This window comes from Mustela nigripes, chromosome 13 (genome assembly GCF_022355385.1).
Source record: "Mustela nigripes isolate SB6536 chromosome 13, MUSNIG.SB6536, whole genome shotgun sequence".
Taxonomy (NCBI): domain Eukaryota; kingdom Metazoa; phylum Chordata; class Mammalia; order Carnivora; family Mustelidae; genus Mustela; species Mustela nigripes.
In genome coordinates this window covers 95148885-95175821 of record NC_081569.1, presented here as the reverse complement: position 1 = coordinate 95175821, position 26937 = coordinate 95148885, and positions in this window count along the sequence as shown.

The following is a 26937-nucleotide window of genomic DNA, read 5'->3' as shown; positions in this document are numbered from 1 at the left end:
TCATGTTAACCAAAAGAAGTGTGGGATATATCTGATACTTCAACCAGAGCCAGGAGAAAGGTTTCTACATGTGGAAATCAGAAGACCTAGAGTGAGGGGAAAACATATCTTTTGCTTATAGCCTAATGTTTACATCTCATTCAATAAATGTCTTAACTTACCTTAGATGATATTTATCTTAATGAAAGAGTGTTTTCAATTCTTCATTTTTCTATAATATAATTATGCCACCATGGCCTTGATATAGCTTCCTTATGGGTAAAGTTTACTTGCCTTCATCTTGACATTGGACTTGAGCTGGAATTTCTTTGGTCAATGGGATGTTAGTAGAAGATATATAACTAGAGACTTGAAACGTGGTTGTGGAGTTTGGCTACCTTCCTAACACTGGTGATGAACCATGAAGAAAATGCCTTTAGCAACCCATTTTCTTTCAAGCAGGTCACAGAACAGGATACACAGTGATAGCCACATGCACTGGGTAATTGCTGGAGCCAGAAGATTGAGCATCATGAGGAACAGACCTGAACCCAGTCTGTCTGGAGTTGGGATCCTGAAGCCTAGCTTCTGGTATATAGCCCTACCCAGACACAATGTTGTCAATCCATGACTCATGCATGTGAAAATTATTTTTTCTATCTTTAAACCATGGAGTAGTTTGTTATATAGCATAACTGTAATAATAGCTGACTGATGCACATCAGTATTTCAATTAAATAATTTCATTTCTCGCCATAATACATTGTTATGACTCATCTACTTTATAAAATTAACATAATGTATTTGGGTAAGGAGCTGATGTTAAAATCACCGTGAGAGAAATAATTAGAAAATAACTTTTCATAAGTAAAAATGAGAGTAAGATTTTAGCACAACTGACAATTTATTTTCTAACCTTGCACAAATTTTTCTTGCTTGTGCAGAGTATCTCCTTTTTGTTAGTTTGAAGACCAAGTGTAAATATCTTCACAAATAGAAAAATAACTGAACTAATAGCAGTAAATTTATAGGGGGATTTGTTGTTTACTGGGATGAATCTTACCAAAAACTGTCTTTAACTAGAACTCATATTACTTATGCCAATCATCAAAAATATTTATGAAATAAAAATATATACAAATTTCACATATAAGCTAAATTTCCTATTTTTTTGATCTGTTATTACAATGCTGAGACATTCTTATTTTAATAATCATTCCTTTTTCAGAGATAGGAAGACTGAGGTCAAATTTTTTGCTAAAAAATGTTAGTAAACAAAGTTTGTTTACTACTTGAATCAAATATGCTCTTAATATGTTTAATAGATAAAATTGAAAACATTTAAAGATTTTAAAACTGTTAATATTATATTCCCCTCACCACTTTAAAATTAACTAGCTATTTCAGCCACTTCCTAAACATCAGTACTCCACATGTGTCAAGGTGATGATGGGTAAAATATATCCTAAAATTTCTATCAAAGAAGTTCTTAGAAAAATCCTTCAACATAATAATACAATGGCTATCTTTTTTTTTTAACATATAATGCATTATTTATTTCAGGGGTACAGTTCTATAAATCATCAGTCTTACACATTTCACAGCACTCACCATAGCACAGACCCTCCCCAATGTCCATCACCCAGCCACCCTATCCTCCCCTCCCCACCTCTCCAGCAACCCTCAGTTTGTTTCCAGAGATCAAGAGTCTCTTATGGTTTGTCTCCCTCTCTGGTTTCGTCCTGGTTCAATTTTCCCACCCTTCCCCCACGACACCCCCTTCCACCTCTCAAATTCTTCATATCAGTGAGATTATATGATAATTCTTTCTCTGATTGACTTATTTCACTTAGCATAATACTCTGCAATGACTATCTTTTTAAAATAAAAAACAACAAAACAGCCTAGAAAAATTAGTTCCTTCAAGAACATGAATGTTCTTTACTGTAAAGAAAATATTTTAAGGAAATTAATGCCACTAACACCTTTACTTCTGTCAATGAAACTGACCCAGGTGATCTAAAGAGAAAAAAATATTTAACTCAGAAATTTACAAGCAAGTCATAAAGCCTAACAGGCAAATGGCTCCATATAATAAAAGCAAAGTAAGAGCAAAGGGACACAAGAATGGCAAGTTTTGTAGGACCAGTGTAACAGGTGTGTGTGATCTGAAAACAGTGAGGCCCTTTCCCTTTGAGATGTAACTGCAGCCCTGTCATGCTCTAGTACTCCACAAGGCAGTAGAATAATTGGAGCTAATATTGACTTGGACAGTTCTAGGGAGTCTCTATTTAGCAACAGCTGTATGACTAACACGAACCTAATATTGTACAACCAGATAGACAGTGAAACAGCACATGATCTTTTGGTCATGGGGCGCTTGTTAGATAAAAGCGTCTATGTTGTTCATTTGAGTGCAGCCAGCAATTGCTTATTAGATTAACAATAAAGGGCTAGAGTAGAAACTACACGACATGGGATTGTAATAATCTTCCCTTCGACCCTACACAGATGTGTTAGTGTGGAGCATCCATCCATAGGTTAAAAGCCCATTTCTATTTCTTTGTGAAGTGGTGTATCAGTGCTTAGGATGAAAGAATTTAGGAACTAAAGGTCTGAGTGCAATTCTCCACTTACCTACTTACTACTGATCTGACCTAAGACAAATATCAACTTCCCCAGTTGTAAAAGGAGAGAAACAATGTACTTTACTCAAGAGTGCTTTGCCATATGTCAACTAATAAATGTTAAGCCCATAACAGACTAACTCAGATGTGGTAAGCTCTTGAATATAGTTTTTCTTCTCTTTTCATTTTCAGTGCTATCATTAATCCATTTTCTTATGCTTTTTCTTAGTATTTGAAGTTTTTCTCACTTCATGTTTTAGACCACTTAATTAGAAGACATAGCTCATGTGCTCAGAAAAAAACACGAGATGGTCAGACATGATGACGAGGAGAGAGAGAGAAGAAGTGAATAAAGAACATCAGTGTAAGAGCTGTTAAGGTTTTTGTTGTGTTCAGATTTGCACTGATGTAGTAGTTCAACAAGTCTAGAAATCAATCAGTACAATTCTCTCATTAAAACCCAATAAAACATGTCTTGCTCTTCCTGCCACATACAGAAGAAAACCACCATTATTGCCTGATGTAGATCAGTGGCTCTAAACTATATAACAACTATTTTCTAAAGTTCTTTTATTGCCAAAAGACATTCATAGAAAACATAACCTAAAACCACTCACTAGAATAACTCCAAAGTCACATGTTATTGATGCAAAATCGTACGTTATATTGATTCAGGAGAATCAAAGTAATGCTTTAACTGTAAAGGAAAGAAAACCTGATGTTCAGTAAAGTAATTGGCTACGATGTTGGCTATTAATGAAGTACTTACATTTTTGTACCTCCTTACAGCACAATTGGTGCAGGGAAATAGAAGAACATGGATGTGTGTGGACACTAAAATAAGGACTTTGTTAGGCTGACTAATAGTTGCTCTTTGTTGGTAAGAAAATAAATAATAATAATAATAACTAAAACTACAGACCAGTGATGTCCAATATGGTAACCAATAGCCCTGAATGGCTATGAAGCCCTTGAAATATGGGTCGGTGCTACTAAAGAACTGAATTTTAATGTTATTTATTTAAATTAAATTTACTTAAATTATACTAAAAGCTAAATCAGCATTAAGTTCCTCCATAATGTTTACATTGATTATGGGTTGAAATAATAATTGGGAGATATTATATGTTAAATATATAATTAAAATTAGATTCCCCAGGTTTTTTTTTTGTTTGTTTGTTTTTTACTTCTTAAAATATGGTCACTAAGACCTTTTAAATCTATATTGCTCACATTTGTGGCTTGCATTATATTTCTATGGCACTGTGCTGCTATACAAACTGAATGGTAAACCCTTGAGGGTAGTAGCAGGATAAAATGAACAGTTAGGAAACTTCCTAATTTGTTTCAACATGTAATCTCTATAACCATGACACAATATTTCAATAATTAATTTCTACTACCTAAATTTATTTCTGCATTATAAAAATTAAATTACATATATATAATTTTAAAACAATCTTTATTAATGAAATTCAGTGAGAACCTTGAATTTTATCTATACTATTGAAGTTCAAAGTATGTTAAAAGGAATCTCATGTTTCCTCTGTTCTATAGACACATTGGTGGTAACACTTTCACCAGAATTTTTCCAAAATTACACTACAGACCTGTCAGCTGTCAAAATGTTATTGGAAATCTAGAGTAATTTGCTTCCAAAGAAGTGTATATGAGTCTTAGCAACATCCACAAGTTTTCCTAAGTAGATTGATTCAGAGTCCTTTGGCCCCAACATTAGATTTCAGTTCAGTTAAAAAATTCTAAAAATTTTGGCTAACATGTTCTTCATCTGCTTCACATGGATTAACTACTCAATCCATTTTTATATATTAAACCAAAATTCTTAAAAAATCTAATCATCCTCTCTTTAGTAGCCATTCAAATGAAAGCAACTTACTTGCATCTATCTAGCTTCTGCGAAGATAAAAGCTGTAAAATGTTTGGTGCAAAAAATAGTTTTAAATAATACATGTTTGTTGACAAATCTTATGATAATTCTGTACACTATGAAATTGATCATAAATTCTAGGATCCCATAAAAGATCCCATTTAACTTTGCAAACATATAAATACATCTACAAGAAAAGTCATCATTTTGAGATATGTGAATTGTAATGCCCGATTTTTTGTTTAATAAATCAAAAGTTATTTTAAATAAGAAAAAAATTAACACTGTACACTGAAAAGTCACCTTACTTCCTAGTATAAACTCTAGTATCATTGCAGCTTACTCCTAATTTTATTATTAACACTTTACTAACTTTGAAATATTTCTTCAGCATCCCTGATATCAACAAAAAACATAATGAATTACGAAAGCACCTACAGCCATTAATGTCAACTTTAAACTCCCATTATACACCCATCACAGCTGCTATTGAAGCAGTGATATTTCGAAAGCTGATGTTTTCACATGAACTATTTTTAAGGGCTTTTTAGTTGACAATCTCTACGTATCAGTTCCATTCTCATCATGATTTTTTACTCTTTACAACCCCTACATATATATAAGCAGTAATGATTCATTTTCACATAGAATACTTCTATGCATTGTATGAAAATTTGCCCAACTGCCATTCATTCCACAGCTGATTTTCAACACCTTTCACAATCTCATCAAGCCTTCTTGATAAAATATCATTGCTCAGTGAAACACAAAAATTTTTCCCATTTGAGCTTCTTCCTGTAAGTAAATATAACTTCTCAATCAGCTATAAAGATTTTCTTTAATATTTTTTATTTTACATATCTTATAATGCATTGTACTATTCTGTAAGAAATAATGAGGCCTTTCTTTCTCTGATTAGGGTATATTTAAAACAGTCTGGTCATAATAAGACCGTTTTCAAACTTTTCCTATAAATTTCAGTAGGATGACAGGTCCTTGCTAATTGAGTCAGTGTGTTCATGTAATTTGCACTAAATTTAAGTGGTTTAAAGGTTTCCTTTAAAAATGTGTTTTTAATATTAAAGTTATTGGTCTACCTGGGTGGGTCAGTTGATTAAGTGGCCTCTGTGCAGGTCATGATTCCAGGGTCCTAGGATCAAGCCCTCATCAGGCTCCTTGTTCAGTGGGGAGCCTGCTTCTCTTTTGCCCTCTCCCTCTTCCCCTAACCCCCTTCATGTTCTCTCGCAAATGAAATATTTTTAAAAATAAATAAAAAATAAGTAAAATGTGTTGTTATATTAGAAAGATGAGAAATTGTTCAGTTATCAGACAGACTATAAAACCCAATGTTAAATAATCAACTGAATACCATTGATATATTTCCTTTATATTGACATGTTAAAATAAGGATATTTTTAAATTTTTATTTATTTTTTTAAGATTTTGTTTATTTGGGGCACCTGGGTGGCTCAGTGGGTTAGAGCCTCTGCCTTAGACTCGGGTCATGATCTCGGGGTCCTGGGATCCAGCCCCGCATCAGGAATCTCTGCTCAGCGGGGAGCCTGCTTCCTCCTCTCTCTGCCTTCCTCTCTGCCTCTCTGAATGTCAAATAAATAAATAAAATCTTTAAATAAAAAAAGATTTTGTTTATTTGACAGAGAGCTATACAGTAAGAGAGGGAACACAAGCAGGGGGAATGGAAGAGGGAGAAGAAGGCTCCGCACGGAGCAAGTAACCTGATATGGGTCTTGACCCCAGGAACCTGGGATAATGACCCAAGACAAAGGCAGATGCTTAATGACTAAGCCACTCAGGCACCCCTAAAATAGGGATTTTTAAAAATACAGTTATATAATTTCCATAAATGTAATAATTTTAAATACAAATTGACACAAGTATTTTTACATTGGTGACTCAAATATCACAAGCAACATTGTCATTGTAACCTAATCTTCCAAAACAGAAAGCAACCTCTGGCAAAATTTGATCAGAACAAGGGATAATGTCCCTTTAATTTATAAATGAATTCCAGAAACTTTTGGTATATATAAAACCATGGAAAATATTTTGTGTATACATATAATTGAGTTAGGTTTTAGACAATGAGAGACATTCGAAATGTGTCTTCAGATTGAAATTTTTTTTATTATGCAGGATTTCTCTATGCTTTATAGCATGTATAACATTCTTGGTTTCTACCTAAAACAGCAGCACCTCCTAATAATTTAACAATGAAAGAAATGCCTGCTTCTCCCTCTCCCAGTCCCCTTACTTGTGCTCTGTCAAATAAATTAATAAAATCTTAAAATAAAAAAGAAGAGAAGAGAAGAGAAAAAAGGAAGAAATGCTTCCAATAAGTTTCCAAAATGACCACAAGGGTTGTGCCTTTCCCAAAGAGAGCACTAAGCAATAGAACAGTGAAATCTACCCATATGCAAACTGTTGCAAACCATGTCTTCCACCTGCTATTTAGTGTATTTATTTATTCATTCATTTGTTTGTTTGTCAGACAGAGAGAGCGAGCACAAGCAGGGGAAGTGATAAGCAGAGGCAGAGGGAGAAGCAGGCTCTGCCATGAGCAGAGAGCCCTGACATGGGGCTCAATCCCAGGACTCTGAGATCACGACCTGAGCCAAAGGCAGATGCCTAACCAACTGATCCACCCAGACACCCCAGTGTCCTTTTATATTTATTGAGTAATCTTTGCTAAATCTCAATCCCTTTCATAAAAGCAGGGGTTATTTAAAAATTAGCATTTGAAAGAGACTTTTGGGTTTGTCACAAAAAGGTATGGGGGAACTTTTTTTTTTTAAGTTTTATTTATTTAAGAGAGAACATGAGCAAGAGAGCAGAACAGGGGGAGCAGCAGAGGGAAAGGGAGAAGCAGACTCCCTACTGAACCTCAGGGGGTTGCTGAATGCAGGGCACGATGTGGGGCTCCATCCCAGGCACTGGGATTATGACCTGAGCCAAAGGCAGATGCTTAATGGACTGAGCCACCCTGGTGCCCCTGTTGCTGGGATACTTAGAACAAGTTCATGAAAATGAATTTTCTTGCTTGTGTTACATGAAATCTGTAATGCCAACTTCATATTTTTATACTATAATACAAAATACATAGACTCATCTTTATATATCTTTTAGACAAAGACAACAATTTTTAGCAAATTTTGCAGTGACCACTACGCATTTTAACATAAGAAAAATCAACACAGCTTTCCTCTATGATACACATATAAAAAGGAATCACAGATGTGCTTCTGCAGGAAATATTTATGTCTTTGCTTCAAACAGAGGAAGGAAGACTAACATTTAATGTGTACCTCATATTGGCAAAAATATTAAAATAATTCCTTAATTCTTACAATAATCCCAAGTTGACTTTTTTTTTAAATGGGGGAAAAAGTCTCAGGGAGTTAAATTAGAGTGATGAAGGCTTAGTGAAAATCCAGTTTAGTTCAGTCTTTCTCCTCTACCGTTCTGTCCTCCATCTTGAATGCCCAGGAAGTATTCCAAATTTTCCTTTTAAAAGGGCCCCTTATACTTATAATATTACAATTCTTTTTTCCCAGAATATCAAAATAATTTTGGAAGTGGTGTTTTAGTATATTTGGGGGTGGTGATGATGATGATTATTTGAACATTCTGCCCCTTTACTTACTGTCCTTTCATTCAAGGTGGCCCCTGCTGAAGCATCCAGCTATCCTTAATTATGTCCTCTTTGATACAATGAACACTGAGGTTATAGAATAAGTGATATATGCATATACCCCCTAAAATATGTTTGGTATAGTCTCTGGATTAGCAATATGGATTTTGAAGACAAAGCTAAGATTACTGTGTTTTATATTTACATGTAAATATTGATTTTCCCTTAAAAGGTAAATTTAAAAGTTGTACAACAATGGAAGGATTTTAAAGATCTCGATGATTTCATAATTAGTACTGTGGGAATATCCCCTTTAAAAAAAAAAAAAAGATTTTATTTATTTATTTGAGAGAGAGTGAGAGAGAACATGAGAGGGGAGAAGGTCAGAGAGAGAAGCAGACTCCCCGGAGCTGGGAGCCCGATGCAGGACTCAATCCTGCAACTCCAGGACCATGACCTGAGCCAAAAGCAGTGGCTTCACCAACTAAGCCACCCAGGCACCCCAAAATCCCCTTTCTGAAGGCTCATCACAGCTATCCATGTCAACTAAATCTGTTTACTCTTTTTTAGACTATTGTTTCTCAGTATTTTTTTTTTCTCCTGAGATCCTGCCTATAGCCATAGTTACTTTTGAATACCCATAAATTGTCCATTCCATCTGCATTAGTCTCATCGACAGGAACATTTATGATGGGCTAATTTGGAAGGCTACTTCTCATCTTCCTGTGCTCACTCGGACTTTCACCCCTCGCTTACTGTGGCGGCATTTCTTCTTGCCTTTGCAGGGACAGTCTCAGCCCAGCCAGGCTATTCATTAGTCCCCGTATAAACTAACATTTTTATGTGCTTGCTTCGGCAAAGATTTACCAATTTCTCTCACTGCTTTACTTTGCTAATTGGTCCAGTCAGTGTTCCTTCTCACAGCTTCTATCCCCATCATCTTCCTTTAAATTTTCCACCACAGAGTAATTTTCCAGTGTCCCAGAATAATTAACAAATCCTCCCTCTGATTCCACTATGGGTTCTCTAGGACCTAAAATGCTCCACATTCTATGCCTAGACAAAATTCTTATCCTTTAAGCAGGTACAGCTAGACCCATTTCTGGGGCGGGGATGGAGGGAGATAAAATATCTAGGGTAAATACCTGCTGTATGTCAGAGTTTGAGATTGTCTTCAAGTGGTGCCTGGCTGGCTCTGTTGGTGGAGCATGTGACTCTTGATCTCGGGATTGTAAAATTGAGCCCCATGTTGAGTATAGAGATTACTTAAGAAAAAATAAAATCTTAAGAATATTAAAAAGATTGTCTTCAAGATAACTGATTATCTTCATTATCATGCTCTCTGGTATCTCGTTTTCCTTTCTTCCACAATTTCAACATTTCACCAGTCTCTCAAATCCATCGTGGGGGGAAAAAAGCTTCTTAATATTAAGGGAAGAAAGCTGCATAAAATTGTCTTTTCCTCAATCTTAGTATTGATACGCTTTAAAATTCTATTTGTGCATCTGAACATCATGAGGCTAGATAACTGCTTTTTGTTGATTCTTTACATCTATATAAAGTTCTTTCATTCAATGGATAGTCCATAAGTGTTTGATTTTTATTAAGAAATTAATTAATGGTATACTGGTAAAATTTCAAAACAGCTTCTATTATTTTCTATCATAAAAATAAATACTTATAAATTGGATGCTGTGTGTATATTTTGGTTTATGTGGCATTGGCTGATGAAAGAAGTGATGTGACAGGTAAAAAGTGTAGGGGAAAAGGCAATTTCTATGACTTTTAAAGATAAGGGGAAAAACTAATAGGAAGGAAATTAATACAGCCTATTTTGGCCATAACACAAAGCAATTAGCCTGGTTAAAAAAGGAGAAAAGAAGGAGAAAATCAGATTACTGAACTTATAAGTGAGGTATAATATCAAATTCTTTAATAGGATCAAAGAGTCTCACTTAAGTTATATAGCAGAAAATAGGTATAAAATTCTTAAAATTAAACTCATTTTTATAATTAAAATCTAATGTAAGGAACTAAAGCAAGAATAAAGGGGAAAAAAAGTTATATACATTGTACAAGTGTAAATATTCCAAAAGAAAAAAACCTTAAGTGTCAATTCATTTCATGTTTGCAAACACATACATTGGGATACTTGCTTTGGCATAATTAAAAATAATAACTGAAAGCAATTTTAAAACATCTTATACTGCAAAAAAAAAAAGGCTGTTCCTAAGAAAAGGACTGTAGGGAAATAAACATTCCAGAACAGATTCTCCACAAATACACCTTTTACTAAATCATTTCCCCCAATCCTTGCATTCAGACCCCCTGTAGTTTTCATTGATTTCTGTGAAACAGAGAAAACATACATCTGCCTGTTAAGGAATACCTCATTATAGTGATTTCTGGAAAGAAATGTGCTTGAAAAACCAACATATGCAATATATTCAAAATGTCTAACTTCATTAAAAACTAACAGAAAAAGATTCAATATCACTAAAATAACCAAGATCTATATGTTCAATATCACAAGTAAACACATGTACATTTAAACAATGAGATAACATCATACCCTATAAAATTAACAAAACTTAAGATAAAATTTATTTAGATTATTTAAATGAATTATTTTCTATATAACTCTAAATACTGTTTATAAAGTATGCTAGCACAATATTGCCATAGACATTACAAGTTAAACTGTCTATATTATCAGAGCAAAAAAAAAAAGAAATTTTGTGTGAACCTACAAAATTGATGTCAATAAAAATAAATGAGTAACCAAGGAGACCATGCATTCTGGATGATCTCTGAATGGCTGTGAAGCATAGCCCCTTGAAGATCCATTAGGATCATGTGTCCTCAGAGAAAATTCAATGTGGTATCGACATACTGAAATTGTGGGGTCTCCAGACCCCTGAGAGTCTGAATGTATATATGGATACACAATACTTCCTGAGCCCCTCCAACCAGAAAATCCTGTCCTCTCCTCTCAGAGTGAAAGAGAAGGGCTTTATTGAGATCACTGGTATTTCCAAGGAGTTAAAGCTAGGATTAGACATAAATTAAGGGTTTAAATTAAGTATTACTTTAATATTCTCACTACTTAATAGGCCCTCTGGGAACAACAGCCTAAGAGGTACGTACTTCTTGAGTCTGAAGATGACTTAGGATATTGAAGAGAAGTATAGCTGAGTAGATAGAAGAGTAAGTTTGGAAGTCAGGACATCTGGATTTAAATATTCATGTCACCACATATTGGCCTTGGCCATGAGAACATGAACAGTTATGAAATGTCTGCAACCTCACTTTGCTCATTTGGAAACCAGGGATATTAAGTCTGTTTCCATACAGCTGTTCTTTGGATTGAGTGAAGTACACTAGGAAAGCACTTGGCACAGTATCTAGCATGTAATTAGAATGGGTAGTTATCATATGCTAACTAAATAAAGAGGAAGTATAGTATTACTAACACACCTTGATTCTTCCACCAAGATACTCTTTGATAATTCATAATTTATGTGTTGTAAAGAATCACTGTTTTACTTCCTGCTTTTCTATTCTCTTTTCCTTAAAAGTTCGAGATAATATTAATTTTTTCATGACACTCTACTCAATATTTTAAAATTTCAGACTTTTATAATTAGATTATTACATATTGGTGATTAAATATTTAATGTGGACCAGCCATAGCAACTTCTTAGAAACATAGCCAAAGGCAAGGGAAGCAAGGGCAAAATTGAACTATTAGAACTTCATCAAGATCAAAAGCTTTTGCACAGCAAAGGAAACAGTCAACAAAACCAAAAGACAACCTACAGAATGGGAGAAGATATTTGCAAATGACATATAAGATAAAGGGCTAGTATCCAAAATCTATAAAGAACTTACCAAATTCAACACCCAAAGAACAAAGAATCCAATCAAGAAATGGGCAAAAGATGTGAACAGACATTTCCACAAAGACAACATCCAAATGGCCAACAGATACATGAAGAAGTGCTCAATATCACTTGGCATCAGGGAAATACAAATCAAAACCACAGTGAGATACCACCTCTTACCAGTCAGAACGGCTAAAATTAACAAGTCAGAAAATGACAGGTGTTGGCAAGGATATGAAGAAAGGGGAACATTCCTACATTGTTGGTGGGCATGCAAGCTGGTACAGCCACTTTGGAGAACAGTATGGAGGTTCCTCAAAAAGTTGAAAATAGAGCTACTCTATGACCCAGCAATTGCACTACTGGGTATTTACCCTGGAGATACAAATGTAGTGATAGGAAGAGGCACATGCACCCCAATGTTTATAGCAGCAATGTCCACAATACCCAAACTATGGAAAGAGCCTAGATGTCCATCAACAGATAAGAGGATAAAGATGTGGTATATATACATAATGGAATATTATGTAGCCATCAAAAACGAAATCTTGCCATTTGCAACAACATGGATGGAACTAGAAGGTATTATGCTAAGTGCAATAAGTCAATCAGAGAAAGACAATTGTCATATGATATCACTGTTAGGAGTATTTGAGAAACAAGACAGAGGATCATGGGGGAGGGGAGGGAAAAATGAAACAAGACGAAAGTAGAGAGGGAGACAAACCATAAGAGATTCTTAATCTCAGGAAACAAACTCGGAGTTGCTGGAGTGGAGGGAGGTGGGAGGGATAGGATGGCTGGGTGATGGACATTGGGGAGGGTACGTGTTAGGGTGATGATTGTGAATTGTGTAAGACTGATGATGCACAGACCTGTACCCTTGAAACAAATAATACATTATATGTTAATTAAAAAATTCAGTGTGGCCAAAGGTTGTACAAAAATTAATCACTGTCTGACTTATGAGTTTAATATGGTGCCTAGCCCAGAGTAGGATTCAAAAAGGGTAGCTTTATAAACAAATCAATCAATATTTCACTTGACAAGCAATTTCAACACATTAACTAGAAAGATATACATGATATCCTCTGGCTTTCATTATTCAGCATAACCTCAAGATCTCAGTCAAGCAAAACAATAAACCTCTGGATTTCAAGTGGGAGAGAGGGTTGAGCTAAGCAGGAGTGCTTTTTGAGAATTGAGAGGTAACTGAAAAAAATCCTATTGAGCATATCTGTAATCTTGAATCATTTTCTGTTTTGTCCAACAAATTTCTTTCACTGTTTGCCATTGATCTGTGACCTGCCCGAGACCTGCTTTACAACAAAGTGTGTCCAAGTCATCTTTGTCTTTCCCATTTTCCCATTTATGACGATTATCTTTCTTTCTTTTTCTTTTTTTTATTTGTTTGACAGATTACAAGTAGGCAGAGAGGTAGGCAGAGAGAGAGAGGCGGAAGCAGCCTCCCCACTGAGCATGGAGCCTGAGGCAGGGCTCGATCCCAGGACCCTGGGACGATGACCTGAGCCAAAGGCAGGGGCTTTAACCCACTTAGCCACCCAGGCTCAGGGGCCCCTATGACAATTTTCAATGAGCCATACATGTCACATACTCCATATATTAAAAAAAAAAAACTAGCAACTTCACCTCCAGAGCTATTTAAATTCTCACATTATTCTAAAGAGTCTTAAATTTCACTTCCACAAAACACATCTCCTATTTCAAATGGGATCACTGAAAGGCAAAAGCACTCATCACATTTTTTTTTCCTTTTTGTTTTTTTCTTTGTTTGTTTGGGTTTTTTTTTTGTTTTGTTGTTTTTTTGTTTGTTTGTTTGTTTGTTTGTTTGTTTTTGTATAAGAGTGTGGAGGTTCTAGATGGCAGTGTGTTGTCTCTTGAAAATCTGCTGTGTACTGGAGGAGTTTAATGTTGAATGACTTTGTCAACAGAATGTGGCACCGCTCTGGGCTGTGCTTCATGTTTGTAGTGCAATAGGGCTCGGAAACATTCTGGGAAAGCAATCACTTCTGCATTGTCTGACCTGAGGAATCTACCCTTCTTGTTCCTCTAGCTCACATCTCTTACCTGCTGGGTGTCATTTCAAGAAGGGCCTTGATTGCAAGTGGCCTTCGCAGCTGGATAGCTCTGGAGATAAATATTTTTCTGTTTCTCCTCTATTTTATCTACTTCCAGTTTTTCTTCATGCTTTGGATTCCTGAGAAAGAATGAATGAATACATATATATATATATATGCCATTTGCATGGTATGCTGTTGATAGGAAGTTAAATTATCATATCAAAGGTTTTACTTGTTTTTTTTTCCCAATCTCATAAAACCAATCTTTTATTTTGACTGACCCTCTTCAATTTGAGTTATTTCACTTCTCTTCTAATACATTTAGAAATCACAAAGCTTCCCAAATCTCCCTTAACATTTTTTTAAGACTCCTATGTAGGAAACATACTCAACAATGTAGCAAATAGGTCAGCTGGAAACTCCCTGGAGGAAGTAGAAAACATATCTATCAGTTTGGTATGCTTATTACTAGGAGCCCATTTGAAATCTTATTAATGCCAAGTATGGCGATTTTTTATTTCCCTTTCCCTTTGGCTAATGGTTTATTTACATATTGACGTATTCCATGGGATTTGGGAGGTACGGTGGGGGGTGGGGACACTAAATGGACATTCGTCTGGAGAATAAAACAGTATTTAAGGGTATTCTTCGTATGAAAATCCTTCTTTTGTTGCATTAACAACTTTGAAATGATCATTGTGTCATGAAATAATCGCTAAATGACACATGGTTCCTTAATCAGCATTGTTCACTGCTGGCAGAATCATAGAATCATTGGACTTGCAAATGCAGGTTTTGACTTATGATGGCTTAGTGTAATGTATGAAAATCGGTGATGGGGTGTTTCAAACCAGGAAAATTCAACCTTGATTTTACATGCATGGATAGCACAGCCCTGCACAGCAAAATGAAATCCATTACCCATTTTATTGTTTTCTATTTGGTGTGGTTTGCTTCAGATTTTTGTGTGAGATGCTATATGAAATGAAAGATGTATCTTCAACTTTTTTAAAAAATTCTGTATATTTAGAGATAATGCAGCTAATGACAGAGCTAACATCACCATAATGTCAATTCTCCATTCTACATTCATTCCTCATATGATTTATAGAAATGCCTTTCTCAGGGCACCTGGGTGGCTCAATGGGTTAAAGCCTCTGCCTTCGGCTCAGGTCATGATCCCAGGATCCTGGGATGGAGCCCCACATCAGGCTCTCTGCTCAGCAGGGAACCTGCTTCCCTTCCTCTCTCTCTGCCTACTTGTGCTCTCTGTCAAATAAAATAAATAAAACCTTTAAAAAAAAAAAAAGAAATGCCTCTCTCTAGGAAATACCAGCTCCCAATATTGGTCTGGCTAAGGTAATCACAAATAGAAACTTTTACTTAGATATAGTAAATATTACAATAAACTGAAATATTATCTGCTCTAATAACTTGGTACTAAATACAGGAACATTATAGTTTTACTTTTTATTTATTTATTTATTTGTCAGAGAGAGAGAGAGAGAAAGAACACAAGCAGGCAGAGGCAGGGAGAGAAGCAGGCTCCCTGCTGAGCAAGGAGCCAGATGTGGGACTCAATTTCAGGACCCTGGGATCATGACCTGAGGTAAAGGCAGTGGCTTAACACACTGAGCCACCCAGGAGTCCCTATAGTTTTACTTTTAAATGGCAACTGTATTACTGATATCAATAGCTTTTACAAGTAGATATTATTGATACACAATATATTAAAGATTATTCCAATAAAACAGCACTGCATATATATTTATACAGGTGAAAAGAATCTGCCAAGCAAACATACATCAATTTTGTTTGTATTCGAGATGCAACAAACAAGATGACAACACAAACTTGATGTAACCTCAAAGTTGCCTCAATCAAATTGCAGTCATGAAGCATTTTTTTTTTTTTTTTAGATAAACCAGGCATTCCAAATATATGCTCATTTTCATGTGTTTATCTTGTTTAGATTTGAGTTATAACACCCGGAGATACTTTATGTTTTAGAAAAATAAAGTAAGTCTCACTGAGGTTAAGTGGCTTTTAGAAATTCAAACAACTAGTTAATGAGAGAGAGAACATTATCTTCTGTCTTCTTTTCCAGCACAGTTTCCATGAATCTACTGCAAATTGAGGAGAGTAAAAAAAGCAATCCACAATAAGAATATATCAATTACATCTATATTAAACAAAGCCTATATTTCCATTATAATCTCTCAGAAAAATATCTTTGTGTAATGAGACAAATTTAGGTTTGTTGGCTTCCTGGATTACTTTGTTGGAATGGATCTTAAGAACTCAGTTTATTGCCATGGTTTAGAGTAAATATCTGGACACATATGCTGCTCCCTGGATTTGTTTCAGGGACACAATTTGGCAGTCTGAGGCCTCACTGGGAATGGTAACAAATTAAGAATGCCATTCTAGTAAGCTTTGCTCCTAAGCTTAGCACACAGAAAGAAATAAGAAGCCTGTGAATTTTTACCCGTACTATTCTTCTTATTTCTAATTGGTAATCTCTAAGACATCCTGGTTCAAAAATATTTGACATCATAGTTCAAAAAATATTGCTACTTATAAATCCTTTCTTCTGATTTGTTCTTTACCTCCTCAGTTAGAATAGGAGCTCTTTGATATCTGAGCAGTATTTCATGCCCTTTGCCATTCATAGTACACCAAAACAGAGTCTTTACACAGATTTTGAAATATTTCCTGATTTTTGATTATTTGATTCATTGGGTTTGACTTAACATGTGAAAATTTATCAATAGTTTAGAAACATTGTTATTTTATTATGTGTATCCAGATAAAATTGTTTAAATAATATTGCTTATTTTTTCCAATGATAATTCTCTCCATCTGAACTAATTTCAGTATTTTTATTCTTAATTTTGATAATAAAACTTCAATTTACCATCCTTTTGCTTCACTAAGACTTCATTCATGTAACTATCAGAAATGTATTCTGTTAATAAACCAAAATTGTGTGCATATCTTCAGAGGTTCAATTTTAATTAAAGTCACTATTAACTTCTAAAATTATACTTCAGTGCATACTTTTATATATCATACCTATATGTTTTCAAATCAGTATTCATAGTTTCTTTCATTAAATGGGCTCCATGTTTATTTTTAAACCATTTCCTACAACTGTATTTTAGACACGGTTTTGAACAATTTGTGTCTTTTGGGATCTATTGCCCTGGAAGGACTGCTCTTCTGTTACCGTGTTTCTATTTTATAAAACAATGAGGTATTTGGTTTAGGAAAGCAACATTCTGAGCTTCCACAAATAATGTTATCAATGTATTTTTCCCCCCCTCAGGCTTTTACTATTAGCTCTTGGGTTAGGTTATTCAATTTCTATTCATTGTTGAGTGTGTAGTAAGGTAGAAGTCAAGGTTCTATTTTTAAAATATTGGTGGATTCATAGTTGTTCTGGCACAATTTGTCAAAAAGAGATTTGTTTCTACACTGACTTATCTGTTTTAGATACTATTTTATTTGAAGGTATGCAGAAGCCTCTTTTCTTTTACTTTTTCTTCTGTTCATTTATTCATCTATTCCTTCACAAGTTTCACACTATCATGATTAGTCTACTTTTATAGTCAATCCTGAAATCAATTAAAGTAAGTCTTTAAATCTGCCTTTTCTCAAAACTGATTTGCCCTTTCCTATATAAATTTTGGAAACAGTAAGTCAATATCTTCAAATGTGTTTACTAAGATATTGATTGAAATGTTGCTAAATTTATACAGCAATTTGGAGAAAATCAAAATGTTAAAATATAAATCCTTCCATCCATGTACATGGTATATCTATTTTATTAAGTCTTTTTTCATTTCTCTTCCATCCCTAAAATGTCTTATTAGAGTGTAAACAATGAGTTTTCAGGGAATAGGTCTTGCATATATTTCATTAAATTTACAATGAAGTATTTTATGTTTTTGAATGATATTATAAATGATACTTAGTTTTATTGCTTTTTAATTAATCATTACTAATATATAGAAATTTAATTTATTTTTGGATATGGAATTGTTGACCTGAATTGCTGCTGAATTCACTTACTACTTCTAGTAGGTATTTCGTAGATTTCTTTATTTTCCAATTAATTGCTTGCATTAAGGAATAGAAATAAATTTTATGTAGAATTCAATTTTATGTATTCATACTATGACCTGAAACACTGATAAAATCACTTTTAATTCTTCTAAGTATTTTTGAAATTTATTGTTTCTTTCTAATCTCTATATCTCATTTTTTTTCTTGACTTATACTAGCCAGTATTTCCTTACAGTGTTGAATTTAAAATCGAAAGAAAAATTCTTTGCAATATGGGGTGCCTGGGTGGCTCAGTGGGTTAAGCCACTGCCTTTGGCTCAGGTCATGATCTCAGGGTCCTGGGATCAAGTCCTGCATCGGGCTCTCTGCTCAGCAGGGAGCCTGCTTCCCTCTCTCTCTGCCTGCCTCTCAGTCTACTTGTGATTTCTCTCTGTCAAATAAATAATCTTAAAAAAAAAATTCTTTGCTACGTTTCCAATTTCAGGAGGAAAGCATTTACAATTTTATATCAAGGAGGATATTAGTTCCAAAAGTTTTTAAACACTTCATTTAAGGATATCTCCTCATATTTATAGTTTGGTGAGACATTTTCCATTATCAGATATTGAGTTTTGTCATATTTTTAATCAATTTCAGTAACTACATGACATTTTTCTTTTTTTTAATTAATGTGATGTTACATTCAATTATGCTTGAATACTTTTGAATACTTAAGATGAATCTTACATTCTTGAGCTAAACCATATTTTCTAATAATATATCTTTTCATGTATAATGTGTCTTATTACATTCAATTTGCTAATTTTTTAAAACATTGGATCCTTAAAAAATGAAAAAGAATGTTTGTTCCATCTTCAGGAGGGCTATTTGTTTGTAATTTTCTCTGTTGAACAGCCTTGTCTGGTTTTGAAAACAAATAATCTGATAATAAATTCGAAACACTCTTTTTCTTCTATTTTCTAAAATTATTTACATGTTATTATTATTGTTTCCTTAAATGTTTGAAATTCATTAATGAAGCCTAATGGCCTAGAGTTATATTAGCAGGAAACTTTCATAATTAAAAATTCAATTTCTTTAATATATGTAATGCTATTGAGAATTTCAGTTTTTTCCTATAGCAATTATGTCTTTTAAGAATTATTCTATATCATCCACTTGAATTTATTCATGCAAAATTGTTTATTACATTTTCTTATTATCCTGTTAGTATACACAGAATTTGTGTTGGGATCCATAGTTTCATTCCTTATCTTTGTAATTTATGGCTTCTTGCTATCTAGAGGACTTCAAATTTTATTAAATTTTTTTAGGATCAGCTTTTCACTTCTCTACTGTTTATTCATTTTTAGTTTCAGTTACTTCTACTTTTACCTTTATTTTTTCCAGCTCATATTTTTCCAGCTAATAAATTTCCAGCTGATAAGTACAGTACATAAATTTTACATATTCTTAATTTTTTAAAAGATTTTATTTTTTTATTTGGCAGAGAAAGATATCACAAGCAGGCAGAGAAGCAGGCAGGGAGAGAGGAGGAGGAAGCAGGCTCCCTGGTAAGCAGAGAGCAGAAGGCAGAGGCTTAACTCACTGAACCACCCAGATGCCCCTATTTTTAATTTTTAAACACAATTATTTAGAGCCTTAAATAACCCTGTAATGACTATCTTAGCCACATTCCACAAATTTTGATATTTATATTATTCATATCTATTCACATCTAAATATGCTACTCCTATCTAAATATTTTCTAAATTCCCGTGTGATTTTTCTTTCATATAGCACGTGGGTCATTTAGAGGGTTCCATCTAAGTTCCCAAAAGTTGTAGTTTTTCAAAATATCTTTCTGTTACAGACTTCTATTTTAATTCCCATGTGGTCAGAGAACATATTGTGTTTATTTCTGTTCTTTGTAACTTATATTGACACATTTTGTTAGATTTACATCCGAGCACCTCATTATTTGTACTTTTGTAAATGGTATTTCTTTTTCATTTCAAAATATATGATGGTATGCATTTGTCAAACTCCATAGAACATTACAGCACAAAAGTAAACTAATATATGCAAATTTTTTTAAAATTGGCCAGAAGATTAAATCTAATGCAATAAATACCCTTACAAAAGATTCTAACCGTATTACAAATGTATGCATATCCTTAGTAAAGTGGATGGGCAGAAAAGGAGCTGATCTCAGTAACTTTGGAAAATAGTGTTTGATTGGAAACTATAGGACGTAAGATTAAAAGACCTATACATAAATGTTATACTCCAGTGGTTTCTCTCAGGGACATGGGTTAACTATTCTGAAAAAACTATATCTGTATAAATAATAGATGCTGGATGTCAACTTTTAATAGTTTAATTAGAGAGCAAAGTTACATATAAGCAAGGAGATAGGTGACTAGAATGAACCATGATGTAATGGACTAGCCAGAGACTAAATGAACCCATGCTTAGCTTAATATATATATCAAAGTACAGAAAAATAATTGTTTATATTTGTGTATACAGGACTTAGAATACATATATGGGTTTTTTAATTATGACAGGTGAGAGGCCTAGAAGCACCTCTATTTGAAAATTTGAAAATTGAACCACCCCAGAACATCTGACTTCCAGGTCTTGCTTTCTAAAACCATTCTCTAATAAAATGTATTTCGGACTCCTCAGAGAAATGGCTTAATCTAGGGATGGGGCTGGAAATATACAAAATGAACCTGGAACCTCTCATAGTACTGGAAAGTAAGGAAATGAGCAGAAAACCAATAGGATTAGTAAATGCCCAGGGACACAGTCACCAACCTGAAGGAGCACCCAGTGGCCAGAACAACAAAATAAAAGCTTAGTACTTCAGTTAGATTTGTGATAACACAAAGTAGAAGATAAGTATCAGTGAGTCCATATCGATATAAATAAGTAATTTAATGAAGGGAGCATAAGAGATAAATCTACGCAACCTAAGAATTCTAAATAATTTATGTAGATATTCTTCCCTCAAGAAGGTGGAACTTAACTCCTTGAATGCAGGTTGGACAAAACACTCACTCACTTTCAAAAAAAGTAGAGTATGGAAGAGGAGGGAGTACCTTTCTAGAGGAAAAACCTGCCAAACACTATTTTAATGAAGGTCAATATCATCAATACTAAGTCATGTTGCATGCGCCATTGTTGTGATATAAATGATACCTCACAATTGGAAGCTCTTTTTACTCAATTAATTTTCCTTTCATTTCTAGTTTTACTGGTATTCAACAAACTTTGGCAACATGAAGTCTTCTGGTGCTTATTCCTAATGACTCTCCCTTTCATTATTCACAGGTATTACCGTGGGTAAATATTTTGAGCTTCTAACTCTGTCTTGAGTAAATTTCCTGGAGGAACCAAATGACATTTGCTTCTAATGTAATAATTGATATGTTTGTGTTTAAGTCGACCAACTGGTATTTGTTTTCTATCCGCCTGTCTGCTCTTTCTTATTCTGTTCATCTTTTCCTGCCATCTCTAGAGTGAATGGATATTTTTAGTATCCCAATTTATACTGTTGACTTTTTAGTCACATCTTTTTGTGTTATTTATTTTGTAGTTTCTCTTATGCATTTTTAATTTATCAAGTCCACCTTCAAATATAATCTACTACTGGGGCACCTGTGTGGCTCAGATGGTTAAGTGTCTGCCTTCAGTTCCGGTCCTGGAGTCGAGCCCCATGTCGGGCTCCCAGCTCAGAGGGGAGCCTGCTTCTCTCTCCCTGTTCCTCTCCCCCTGCTTGTGCTCTCTCTTTCTCTTTCTCTCTCTACTAGAAATAAATAAATAAAATCTTTTAAAAAATGTATTATCTACTATTCTATAAAGAAACCAAGAATCTTACAGAAGTATACTTCAAATCACCACCCTCCTGGGCTTTGTGACTTCATCATACATTTAACTCTACATATGCTATATATCTCACAATCTATTGTTCTTTTACTTTAAAAAGTGGTGCCTTAAAGATACTGAAAGAGATGGATTAGATCAGATACATTATAGATAGACATAGATTAATACAAAGACCTGGACATAAGTGAAGTGTAGATATTTAGAAATAGCTTTAAATCTATGTTTTTGATATTTACTTATTTATTTTCTTTTTCTGGTGTTCTTTATTGTTTCCTACAGCCTGAAGAACTTCTTTTAACTTTCCTTGTAGTGAAGATATGGAAGTGATAAACTCTCTGAGCTTTTGTTTATCTGAACAAGTCTTTATTTTACCTCTATTTCAAAAGGATATTATCTCTGAATGCAGAAATCTCTGTGCATAATATTTATTTTTCTGACAGTGAAAGGATGCCATTTCAACATCTCTTTTTAATCATTTCTAGTAAGAAGTCAGCAACACTCTTATGTTGTTCCTCCATAATGCCTTTTTTTTTTCTCTAGGTGTTTTTACTATTTTTTTTTCTTTTCTTTTGGATTTAAGTACTTTGACTGGGATATGCCTATGTGCAGTTTTGTCATATACATTATGCTTAACTTCTGAATTGAGGCCATGTCCATTTTTCCAAGAAAAAACTTGCTATCATCTCTTTAAATCATTTTTTTATGCATTCTTTTCTCCTGCTTGGGCTCCAAATAGAGGTGTTTGACCACTTTATAGTTTCATAAAACTTGCAAGCTCTTTCTACTGACCTATATTTAAAGACCCTGATTCATGGACTCTTTTCTGCTGATAAGCTCATCATATGAATTGTTTGTTTCTGTTACTGTATTTTTCATTTCTAATTTTTATTTTTGAGTCAATTTTATAATATCTATCCCTCTGACGATATACCCCATTTATTCATGCTTGTCATCTGCCTTTGGTCTAGATCCTCTAATATATTTATCAGAGTTACTTTAGTATAGTTGGCCTTTTCCATGAGACCCTTTACCATTTTTATTAAGTAACTTTTAAATTGCTGATAGATGTGGTGCCTGGGTGGCTCATTGTGTTAAAGCCTCTGCCTTTAACTCAGGTCATGATCTCAGGGTCCTGGGATCGAACTCCACATCGGGCTCTCTGCTCAGCAGGGGAGCCTGCTTCTCCTTCTCTCTGACTACTTGTGATCTCTCTCTGTCAAATAAATAAAATCTTTAAATAATAATAATTATTATAATAATTATAATAAATTGCTGATAGATAATCCCATAATCTTTTGACTGCTTCTTTGTTGGTTATGGGACTCTTCTCTTTCTTCTTAATCTGTCTAATAAATATTTTGTTTTTTTTTTAAGTGTTTTTATTGTAAGAAAAGGATAGGACCTATGGCCAGAAAGAGGGAAGATATGCCTAAAGGGAATGAGTTTGTTTTATTCTGTTTCTTAAGCAGGCTCCATACCTAGCATGGAGCCCCATGCTGGGCTTGAACTCATAACCCTGCGATGAAGACTGGAGCAGAGATCAGGAGTCAGACACTTAACCAACTGAGCCATCCAAGCATCCCATGTCTAATAAGTATTTCTTAAATGTCAGACAATTTTTGAAAAAAAATATGGAAAAACAATATTTACACCTATGGAAGAATACTTTCCCGCTTTTGAGTCGATTTTATCTGTAGATGAGGTTGATGTAGAATCTGTTGCTTTAGTTAGATTTAGTTCACTGGCATTTCAAATGATTTCACATTGAGTTCAGAACGTTTCCTTTACTAGACGTGGAATCAGAGTATCTTGCGCTATTTCCCTGTTCTCCTGTCCTCGGACTTCAGCAGGCCCCATGCTTATGCACCCTGGGGAGTTCTATCTCCTCTCTTTCCCGCATGCACTCACACAGGACTTCTGCCTCATGCGCATCCTAAAACCTAGAGGGTTTGTAGAGATGCCCTCTATTGTTCAGCATGGAGAAATCTCTGTGCACCTGCACCTTGAAAGTTACTCCAGCCCTCCTCCAGGCAGAGACAGATGCTTAGCCTGGCTGGGTATGAGGCGCGGAGGGGCTGGGGGCTCTCTCTCTGTTATGCTTACCCAGCCCTCACATTTTAGCGGGACCTTCCCACCACTGCCCAGGGAGTACCTGAAGTGCCTGGGGGTTTCTCGCAGTTCAATCATCCTCCCCTCAGACTTCAGCAGCCTCTACACACCTGACTCTCCCGTGAAATCTGTCTCAGCTCTCCTGTGCTGTTCACAGTGTTTCCCAGGAGTGCTTGGTGAAGCTTGTGCAAAAGACTTGGCAGGTAGTTGCAGATTTTCTTTGTCTCTGCCTCCCTGGGATTCTAAACTGTCATACCAGCCCATTATCAGTCTTTAACAACTTATTATAAGTATAACTGTTTTCCCTTTAGTCATAGCTCTGATGGCTTTTTCCTCCCCCCTTTGTTTCACAAGACTTAAAGCAGCCATGGATCACTTCTCTTCTAGGACAGGCTAACCGCTTAATGGGTTATAATTCATCTCTCTCAAGAGCTTAAGAAACTAGAACTTTAAGGTTCTTATTGCTAGGGTGGAGGGACATTCTCTTGCAACTCTATGTATCCCACGTGGAAGCAGAAATCTTCATTTATTTGGGTTTTTTTTTCTGTTTTGTTTAAGACCTATTTGTTTAAGACCTATTTGAGAGGGTAGGGAGCAGATGAGCAGGGGGAGGGACAGAGGGAGGGAGAGAAACAGACTCCCCACTGAGCAGGGAGTCCAACATGCAGGTCTATCCCAGGACCCTGGGCCAAGACCTGAGCCAAAGGCTGACACTTAAACAACTGAGCCACCCATGTGCCCCCATCATTTGCTATTTTTTAATGGACTAATTTCTTCAAAAATATCTTTGAACAATGATAAATAAAAGATGTTTTAAATTTAAATATTTGCAATTAATTTATCTAACTCCTGGAAGTTTATCACTTTTAATTTCTCTGACAATATTATTGAGATGCCCACCATTTGGAATTTCTCAGAAAGATATACAATTTCTAGGTCCTGGGTTTATGAAGCCTTAAATCATAAATCCAATATACAGTGGCTGAGTAGCATACATGGCTAACTGCTAAGAGAATCTTTACGAGGGGTATTTCCCTGTATGTAAAGCTAGAACAATATTGTTATGGAACTACGAGAAGATTATGAATTCTGAAGTGTAAGTACAAAAGTTCAGGTGAGATTAAGGTAATTGCAGAGACATTAAAAGTCTTGTTGAATACAAAGATTTATTGCTTAAGTCTAATCCTAGAATAATAGAAAACTACTGCAATTCATTGAAATAATAAAGGGCCCATTTCTTAGACCTTATATAAAGCGATGTGTAAAGCTTAAGGGAAGCAAGACAATATGCTTGATATAACCTGAATATAAAATATTGCCTGCATTTTCAGATACAGTCACCTTGAATATAAGCTTGAAAGCTTCATGTTGTTAAAAAAAATGCTAATAAATTATTTGGTCATCAAAATAAATATTATTAAATAAATTTCAAAATGCATGTAATCATCCCAATATAATGACAAATTGATATTGCTGTATTTCAACAATGCATTTCTAGTTTTAAAGATGCATAACTGTCCAACTAATCAGGAAAGTTCTGAGTTAACGAAGTAACAACCAGGTAATCCAAAAACAAAGAGAAGAAACAAATACTTGATTCAATATGCAGATAAATATACAATAATGGTAACCAAAAATTGCATTTATTATTAAAAATCCCTGATGAATGAGTCCTTCAGTATAAAAGGACTAATTATAACTGCAATATGAGTAAAAGGAAAGTAAAAAAAATACTGAATTTGGAACACCTGGGTGGCTCGGGCGGTTAAGGGTCTGCCTTTGGCTCAGGTCATAATCCTGGGGTCCTGTGGGGAGCCTGCTTCTCCCTCTCCCTCTACCCGTCCCCCTGCTCATGCTTGCTCTCTCTCAAATAAATAAATAAGATCTTTAAAAAAAATACTGAACTCTACTTAAGGCATGTACACTGTGCCTGGCACAGTCACATCAGAGCTCGATGTACTAATCCTATTGCGCATTTTATAGAACTTGGGGCTCAGAAGCCAATATCCTGGCTCAAGTTAAAGACAAACGGGGCTTAGTTTCAAAATCAAGGGCTATCCACTTTTAATTCCATGTCCTGAGAAAAAGAAAGTGGAGGTGATAGTATCAGAAGGAGCAGCAAAGAAGGCCTAAACTTCAAAGACAGGACGTTTCTGTGAAAGCAGGGAAAGCAGATATCAGAATGGGGAAAGCCTTCAAACAATAAAATTCTCTCAGGAACCATTAAATCAATTTTTGGCCACAGAGAAAGGAATACAAATGTTGCGGCAGCTCTACGCACTGGCTATCTAATAGTGAAACAACTTGGGCAGGATTTAAAATATCACCAAATCACTGAGGGTTACGGCCAGAAGCATCCATCAAAAAGAGGCATAAAAATGCCTCTTCGTAGAGTCTAGGGACTCTTTATAAAATAAAGTTTGGTTAAAACAGAGCTAGAAAATCAGCAAATAGCTTAAATATCCTCCAGCGATGCTCAAGGCAATGGAAGAGTTCACTCTGTTCATATACACAGCTCCAAGATATCTGAGTAGTAGTAAGGCTAGCAATTTAAAGACACAGAATGATCCTGAAATACAAATCACCTGGAAAAGAAAACGACCTTTTATTTTTCTGAATAACTGTCTTCCTCCTGCTACTTACTGCTCCCTGAACAGTCTTTATGAAATTAATTAAAAATTAACTTTATGCATATTAACTTTCTAAACTCAGTTCACTAGTCATTATCCTCATAATCCGTAAAAGCTTAGAAGAATGCTCTACATTTAGATCACAGATT